This window comes from Nicotiana attenuata, chromosome 6, assembly GCF_001879085.1.
Source record: "Nicotiana attenuata strain UT chromosome 6, NIATTr2, whole genome shotgun sequence".
NCBI classification, from domain to species: Eukaryota; Viridiplantae; Streptophyta; class Magnoliopsida; order Solanales; family Solanaceae; genus Nicotiana; species Nicotiana attenuata.
Genome location: NC_031994.1, coordinates 33,921,146 through 33,930,295, shown reverse-complemented (window position 1 = coordinate 33,930,295; position 9,150 = coordinate 33,921,146).

Sequence of the window (9,150 nt, the reverse complement as noted above, 5' to 3'; positions counted from 1 at the left end):
TTGCAATTTTATACCATTTAGCTTAAAAAACTATCAAATAAATTTATAAAAAATATGCAAGAAAATCACCTTAATTATACTTTGGTGTAAATATGAGAATATAAATAAATTATTCCCAAAATGATAATCCTGGGAGCAATTATTGGATTTTGCATCGTTAAAATAGACAATAAATTAATTTTAAAAATCTTAGAATTTAGGAAAAGTACCAAAACTCGCAGGCATGCTTATTTTTGCATACACATGCTATTTTGAAAGTATTTTTGAGTATGAAAATACATAGGGAAAAATTGGGTATCAACAGCTGCCCCTCTTTACCCGAGAAGGATGAAAGAGTTGTCGGGTAAAGATATGATGGCCAATTTTTGACCGAAAGAAACGATTTGGAAAGTTTTGACCGAGCTCCGGTTCCTGAGCTGCCTACATATCCCTGGTCATAAAGGAATCAGGCCATATGTAGTTCAGGGTCCATTGGCGGAATATGCCGATGGAGGTTTTTGAAAAGAAAGGATGCGATGTTTAGATTGAGAAAGGTGGTTGAAGCCTGATAGACTGCGGGGACTGGAGCGGGATCGCTCCTGCTGAGACAGCTGTTGATAGCCGGGGTACCTGCAAATGAATAATACCAACATGTATTGTGCATAAATTTAAACGTGATGCAAGTTCCCATTGGACCATGAATGCTGTCTTCGGACGATTAGGATGACGTCCTTGGACCATGACGTCCTGGGCCATGAAGCGTATAATAAAGGATTCGCAGGCTATGAAATGATGTTCCCGGGCTATGAGGATGATGCCTCCGAACCATGATGCCTTTGAATAATGATATGCGAAAGATAAAAGTGGGGTCCTCAGGCCATGGCATGGCGTTCTCGGGCTATGAAAACGGTGCCTTCGAACAATGACGCCCTTGGACAAATTGTCAATGTTTCAGCCCATGAAAATGCAGAAGGTGGCGATCTTTCAGCCAATGCAAGATTTAAATAAAGGTGGCAATATTTCAGCCAGTGCAAGAGAGAAAAGTGGCGATATTTCAGCCGATGCAGAATTTAAATAAAGGTGGCAATCTTTCAGCTGGCGGATGTAAATAAAAGTGGTGATATTTCAGCCAGCGGATGTAAACAAAAGTGGCAATATTATAGCTGATGCGAGATTTAAATAAAAATGGCGATACTTCAGCCATGCAAGATGAAGATGAAGGTGGCGATATTTCAGCCAGTGGATGTAAATAAAAGTGGTGATATTTCAGCCGATGCAGGATTTAAATAAAAGTGGCGATATTTCAGCCATGCAAGATGTAGATGAAAGTGGCGATCTTTCAGCCGATGCAGATGGAGACAGGGCTTAGTCTCGGAAGGCAGAATGGCAGCCTTATGCACTGCGAGAATGCAGATGGAGACAGTGCTTAGTCTCGGAAGGCAGAATAGTAGCCTTATGCAATGCAAGAAGGCAGATGGAGACAATGCTTAGTCTCGGAAGGCAGAATAGTAGCCTTATGCAATGCAAGAATGCAGATGGAGACAATGCTTAGTCTCGGAAGGCAGAATAGTAGCCTTATGCAATGCAAGAATGCAGATGGAAACAATGCTTAGTCTCGGAGGCAGAATAGTAGCCTCATGCAATGCGAGAATGCAGATGGAGACAGTGCTTAGTCTCGGAAGGCAGAATGGTAGCCATATGCAAGAGATGAAAGATGAATATTAATAATGATTCTTAGCTGATAGCTGATAGCCGATTGCGATATTGTGGCTGCTGGGGATATTGTATGTGGATAGCAACTGTGAGTAGGTGTGAAGGTTGATTTGTGACTTGGGTACCTGCATCCAAAGAAAAATCATGAGTTTTGTAAGGGGGAGGTTAATCCGTCTTCCCGTGGACTTTGCTCGTCCTGCTTTGGTGTTGTGTATCATTGGGGTAGCGTCGCTAAACAAAGCAACTTTGATAATAGTCATGCATGATTTAGTAAAAAGATGTAACGTAAATACATAATTTAAAATGATTTTCTTTTAGATGAACCGACGACTGTGATGCGGTTCAAGACATTGCAATCTTTCTCTTCGGAATTTTGAGGGTCCTCCTCAAAATTCTACCCCAGTTTACTGGGCCGGTGCTTTCGGCGGCTGCGTGCGATGAATGGCTGAAGATCGACTTCAGAATTTTGAAGGTCCTCCTCAAAATTCTGCCCCAGTTTCCAATTGCGGGGGGAAATTAAATTTTTATTTAATTGTGATCGAACCCATAAGGCTTCCTACGTATCCCCTCTTAAACGGGAATCAGGTCAGACGTAGTTCAAATTACATCATATAGAAAAGCATAGTAACGCTTGACTGCATCTGAATTAATTGGCTTTGGCCAGACTTCTCCATCCATTTCTGCAAGTATGAGGGCTCCTCCTGTTAGTACCCGGTGAAGCATGTACGGGCCCTGCCAGTTAGGAGATAACTTCCCCTTAGCTTCATCCTGATGCGGGAAAATTTTCTTCAACACCAACTGCCCTGGCGTGAATTGTCTCGTCCTGACTCTTTTGTTGGACATCCTGTTCTGATACAATTGACCATGGCAAATTGCATTCATTCTCTTCCCATCTATTAGAGCTAGTTGTTCGTAGCGGCTTTTTACCCATTCTGCGCCGTCAAGTTCCGCTTCCTGTATGATCCTCAAGGAGGGAATCTCCTCCTCGACGGGAATTACTGCCTCTGTACCATAAACCAACATATATGGAGTTGCTCCGATTGATGTGCGAACTGTGGTACGGTATCCCAATAGAGCAAACGATAGCTTTTCGTGCCACTGCTTGTGTTTCTCTATCATCTTCCTTAGTATCTTCTTAAAGTTCTTATTGGCTGCTTCTACAGCTCCATTCATCTGAGGTCTGTGGGCTATAGAATTCTTGTGTTTAATCTTGAATGTTTCACACATTGCTTTCATCAGGTCACTGTTGAGATTGGAACCATTATCAGTAATGATTGACTCTGGGATGTCGAACCGGCAAACGATGCAGTCGCGGACAAAGTCTGCCACAACTTTCTGGGTCACTGCCTTATATGATGCTGCTTCAACCCATTTGGTGAAATAATCAATTGCCACCATAATGAACCAGTGCCCGTTTGATGCGGCAGGCTCGATAGGTCCGATAACATCCATTCCCAAGCGGCGAACGACCATAGCGAGCTTGTTGCAGTAAGCTCGTTTGGAGGCACTTTTATCATGTCTGCATGTATCTGACAGCGATGGCATTTTCGGACATACTGGATGCAGTCCATTCCATAGTCATCCAAAAATATCCTGCCCGGAGTATATTCTTTGCTAAGACGAAACCATTCATATGTGGACCACAGGTCCCTACATGAACCTCTTCTAACAACCTGGATGCTTCCTTTGCTTCAACACACCTTAGTATTCCCAAATCGGGAGTCCTCCTATACAGGATTCCTCCGCTGTGAAAGAAGTGATTGGATAACCTTCGCAGTGTGCGCTTCTGAGTAGCGTTTGCAAGTTCTGGATATTCTCCCGTTGCTAAATATTTCTTGATATCGTGGAACCATGGTCTTCCGTCTGCTTCTTCCTCGACATGAGCACAATAAGCTGGTTGGTCATGAATCTTTATTGGAATAGGATCTATGAAGTTCTTATCTGGATGCTGAGTCATAGATGATAGAGTAGCCAATGCGTCGACAAACTCATTCTGGACTCTAGGGACATGCTGAAATTCTGTCTTTGTGAAACTCTTCCTCAACTCCTGTACATGATGCAGATAAGGGAGTATCTTGGAGTTCTTGGTTGCCCATTCTCCTCGGACCTGATGTACGAGCAAATCTGAATCCCCGATCACTAGCAACTCCTGAATGTTTATATCAATGGCCAGCTTGAGCCCTAAGATGCAGGCTTCGTATTCGGCCATGTTGTTGGTGCACGGGAACCTGAGCTTGGCAGACACCGGATAATGCTGACCTGTTTCTGATACTAGAACTGCTCCTATGCCAACTCCTTTGAAGTTTGCTGCTCCGTCGAAAAACACTCTCCAGCCATCATAGGATTCTGCGATATCTTCTCCTATGAAAGAGACCTCTTCGTCAGAAAAATACGTCTTTAGAGGCTCGTATTCTCCGTCCATGGGATTTTTGGCAAGATGATCTGCCAGTGCTTGTCTTTTAATTGCCTTCTGAGTCACGTAAACAATGTCGAATTCACTCAGCAGGATTTACCACTTGGCTAGCTTGCCCGTGGGCATGGGCTTCTGGAAGATGTACTTCAGCGGATCCATTCTCGATATGAGATAAGTGGTATAGGCACAGAAATAATGCCTTAACTTTTGGGCTACCCAAGTCAGAGCACAATAGGTGCGCTCTAATAGAGAATACCGGGCCTCGTACGGGGTGAACTTCTTGCTGAGATAGTAGATGGCTTGCTCTTTTCTCCCCGTTTCGTCATGTTGTCCCAAAACACAACCGAATGCCCCATCCAATACTGCAAGGTAGAGCAACATCGGTCTACCTGGTTCGGACGGAACCAGAACTGGCGGCGTTGACAGGTATTCCTTGATTCTGTCGAAGGCTTTCTGACAATCATCAGTCCATTTGGTGGTGGCGTCCTTCTTCAACATCTTAAAGATTGTCTCACAAATGACAGTGGACTGAGCTATGAAACGACTGATGTAGTTGAGTCTTCCCAAGAAACTCATAACCTCTTTCTTGTTCTTTGGCGGTGGAAATTCTCGAATGGACTTAACCTTTAATGGATCCAGTTCTATTCCTCGCCGACTTACGATGAACCCAAGCAGTTTTCCGGCGGGAACCCCGAATGCACATTTAGCGGGATTCAGCTTCAGATTGTACCTTCTTAATCTGTTGAAGAACTTTCTCAGATCTTCCATGTGGTCGGTGGCTTTCTTGGATTTGATGATGACATCGTCTACATACACCTCGATCTCTTTGTGTATCATGTCATGGAATATAGTAGTCATGTCCCTCATGTAGGTGGACCCAGCATTCTTTAATCCAAACGACATCATCTTGTAACAATACATCCCCCACGACGTAATGAAAGCCATTTTCTCCGCGTCTTCTTCGTCCATTCATATCTGATGATACCCAGCAAAAAGATCAACGAATGACTGCAGCTCGTGCATGGCGCAGTTGTCAATCAGAATGTGTATGTTCGGCAAGGGGAAGTCATCTTTTGGACTGGCCCGGTTGAGATCCCGGTAGTCGACACAGATTCTGACCTTCCTGTCCTTCTTCGGTACTGACACAATATTGGCTAACCATGTTGGGTACTCTACCACCCTGAGAACCTTGGCTTTGACTTGCTCGGTGACTTCTTCCTTGATTTTCAAACTCATGTCAGGTTTGAACTTTCTGAGCTTCTGTTTTACTGGTGGGCATGTGGGATCGGTTGGCAGTTTGTGAGCTACAATAGATGTACTGAGACCAGTCATATCATCATACGAGCAGGCGAATATGTCCTCATATTCCCTTAGAAATTCCGTGTACTCTTTCTTTTCTGACGGTGACAGGTGAACACTGATGCGCGTTTCCTTGACATTCTCTGTATCCCCCAAGTTGACAACCTAAGTTTCGTCCTAGTTAGACTTAGGCCTATTCTCAAAATCCTCAACTTCTCTAACAATCTCTTCTGGTATATCATCTTCTTCGGAGTCTATATCCATTTGTTGCGTTGTCTTGTTGCATGTCACAATCGTCGGTTCATCAAGATAAGTAATAGTAATGCCCGAAGCTTTCCGGGCCCTGGTGGTTCTGATGGACCAATTGTTGAGGCGCATTCCTCGGCTCACAGCTTGTATGGAAGGGACTTCCTCCCCCCTCCTCAAAAATGACATAATAGTCCATATTGTCGTCTTCCAAGAACAGATTCTTCAATGCCGCCAACGCTTCCTCTTCTTCTGACCCATATATAACGTCTGCTGGCTGAAAGGTCTGCTCCAGGCAAGGTATTGGATGCTCCAATGGGTAGTAAGGACCGGGCCATGGTGGCGACCATTCACTAAACTCTTTCCAGGTGCACTCATATCCCAAACCAAAAGTGGTACCGTGTTTCCTCAGCTTGATGGTTTTGGCGATTCCCTGGAGGTTTTTGCTGAGCCCCTTGCCAGGTTCGTACCCACACCAATTCAATATGATTTCAATCTTGTTATCCCACCATTTATCCTTGTCTACGGTGTTGACCCGCTCGATATGATGGTAGGTTTCCCCGCCTATCTTCCTTCTTCCTCCGATTGCTGGGATGGTCTAGCGACTGTATATGGGATTACTACCGTCGCCATGAATAATCACTTCTTGGTGATTCCACTCGAACTTCACTGCCTGGTGCAGGGTTGATGCCACAGCTCCAGCGGCATGAATCCAAGGCCGTCCCAATAGCAAGTTGTAAGATGCTGGGACGTCTATCACTTGAAAGTCAACGTCGAACCAAGTTGGTCCCATTTGCAGACACAAGCTGATTTCCCCAATAGTGGATCTTTGGGATCCGTCAAAAGCTTTGACATTGATGGCTCCATCCTTGATCTCATGCAGGCTCTTTCCCAATGTTCTGAGAGTTACCAATGGACAAATATTGAGGCTGGACCCTCCGTCAACCAGAATTCTGGTGATGAAATAATCCTCGCATTGCACAGTGATGTGCAATGCCTTGTTGTGGCTTAGCCCTTCCGGTGGCAGCTCATCCTCGTGGAAGGTGATTTTGTGGCTCTCCAATACTTGCCCTACCATGTTTGCCATTTCTCCTCCAGTTATGTTGCTGGGCACATATGCCTTGCTCAGCACTTTCAATAAGGCATTCTTATGTGCGTCAGAGCTTTGTAGCAGAGCTAAGATGGAGATCGGGGCTGGCGTCTTGTTCAGCTGATCGATGACTGAGTACTACTTTGCTTGTATCTTCCTCCAGAGGTCATCAGACCCAGTTTCAGTGACGGTTGGTCGTCCGGAGGCTTGCCTACTGGACTCAGCTAGATGTTCTGGAGCATAAACCCTGCCGGTTTTGGTCATACCCTGTGCTGCAGTTGCTTCTCCAAATTTGGTTTTCCCTTTCCTTCTCACCTCGGCGGTGTAATCCCAAGGAATGGCCTTCGTATGGAATGGTGCTATGGCTGACATTGCTACAGGAATGGGTACCCTTGTTTTGGGAGGTAACACAGCAACTTCAAATGGCACAGGTGCTTTCGGGGATCCAAACTCAACCTCAAATGGTCCTGGCGTCTTTGTAGAAGACGATGTTTCAAGCTCAAGCGGTATGGACATATTCACTTCAGCATCCCTAGAAGGCTGGATCTGGACAACAATCGGATTAAGAGTGACTGTTGGTTTCTTTGGATCGTCACCCTCCGCAATCAATCCAATCGACCCTTTGGGGTCCCAATCATCTTCTATCTCGATCATGTGAACGCCTCCACCCTTGTGGTCAGGCAGAGGGTTGTTGCGAACATTAGGAGCAGGCTCCTTTGCCACGATGATCTTGTTGTCAATTAAAGCTTGGATTTTATCCTTCAGAGAGCGACACTCATCAATGGTATGCCCCTTCATGCCGGAATGGTATGCACAGGTTTTGTTTGGGTTGATCCATTGGGAAGGATTTTCTGGAGTTATGGCAGGGATATGGGTGACGTAACCAGCAGCTTTGAGTCTTTCATATAGCTGGTCGATCGGTTCGGCGATGGCGGTGTATTATTTGGGAGGTCTGCGGTCGAAGTTTGGTCGGGGTCTAGGGAAGTTTTGGCGGGTGGGACGTGATTGATAGTGAGAGGGCTAAGCATTATAGGCTTGATAGACGGGTGCGGGTTGGGAATATCTTGGTGAGGTAGGTTGATATGTGGGGGGTGGAGATGATTGGTAAGTATGTGGTGGAGCTTGGTAAGAGGGCGGGGGTGCTTGGTAGTTTGGAGTAGGTTGATATGTGAGTGGGGGCAATGGATAGGTTTGGTACTTTATTGGGGATTTTGTTCTCTGTGCAACCATCACGACACTCACATCCTTTTTCTTGGACGTGCCACTAGACTGTAGAACCTTGTTGGTGGCCTGCAATGCCTCAAAGTTGGTGACCATACCACTCTTAATGCCTTCCTCGATCCTCTCCCCCAGCTTGATGATGTCGGAAAATTTCTGACCCTCAATCAGCATCAACCTCTTATAATATTGTGGGTCCTGAGCTCGGACGAAAAACCTGTTCATCCGTTCTTCTTCCAAAGCCGGTCTGACCTTGGCAGCCTCTGATCTCCAACGAGTTGCATACTCGCGGAATGTCTCTGTGGGTTTCTTCTTTAAGTTCTGGATGTAGAACACATCTGGCGCATTTTCCGTATTGAATCTGAACCTGTCCATGAAATCGGACGCCATACCTACCCAATTCGTCCACTTCTTGGGGTCTTGGCTAATGTACCAAGATAGAGCATCCCCTTTCAGACTTCTCATAAAGAGCTTCATGCGAATCTTTTCATCTCTTCCGACTCCGACCAGCTTGTCGCAGTATGTCCTCAAATGGACTCTGGGATCCCCTGTGCCATCAAACATCTCGAACTTGGGAGGTTTGTACCCCTCGGGTAGTTCGACATCTGGCTGAATACAAAGGTCCTCGTAATTCAGTCCCTCGATACCTTTGTTTCCTTCAACACCCTGGACTCAGCTAGTCAGCTTCTTGAGTTCTGCGGCCAGGTTCCTGATAAGAGAGTCTTTGTCATCAAACTCTGGTGTGCTTGAAATTGGTTGAGTATAGTGTGGTATGGTTTCCACACAGATGGGAGTGTTGTGGAGATGATCATTTGTGGTATTTAGCGGTTCAGGGATGAGCAATGGGGTGTTGTTTGAAGTGTGGCATGTGTTGCAGCGGTGGTGGGGAGCGAGTTGATTTTGTGGTTTCGGGATGTTTTGTGGAGGTGTAGGATTTTGAGCATTGGGAAAGTTGACATCCGGGGTAGTAAGTGAAAATGACAAGTTTGCCAAGTTCCGAACTTGGTCCAGTTCTTCCTGAAACTTCAATATCTTCTGTTCAAGCTGGGAGGCACTTTCCTTGGAAACCTGAATACCCTGAGGAACCTCTACCCTTTCAACTGAATTCTCCTTTCTGCTGCTCAAATCTTCCATTTTCCCTTTGTTCTTGTTTCTGATAGGACTCGGAGGAGGAGGGCCCTTGGATCTTGTG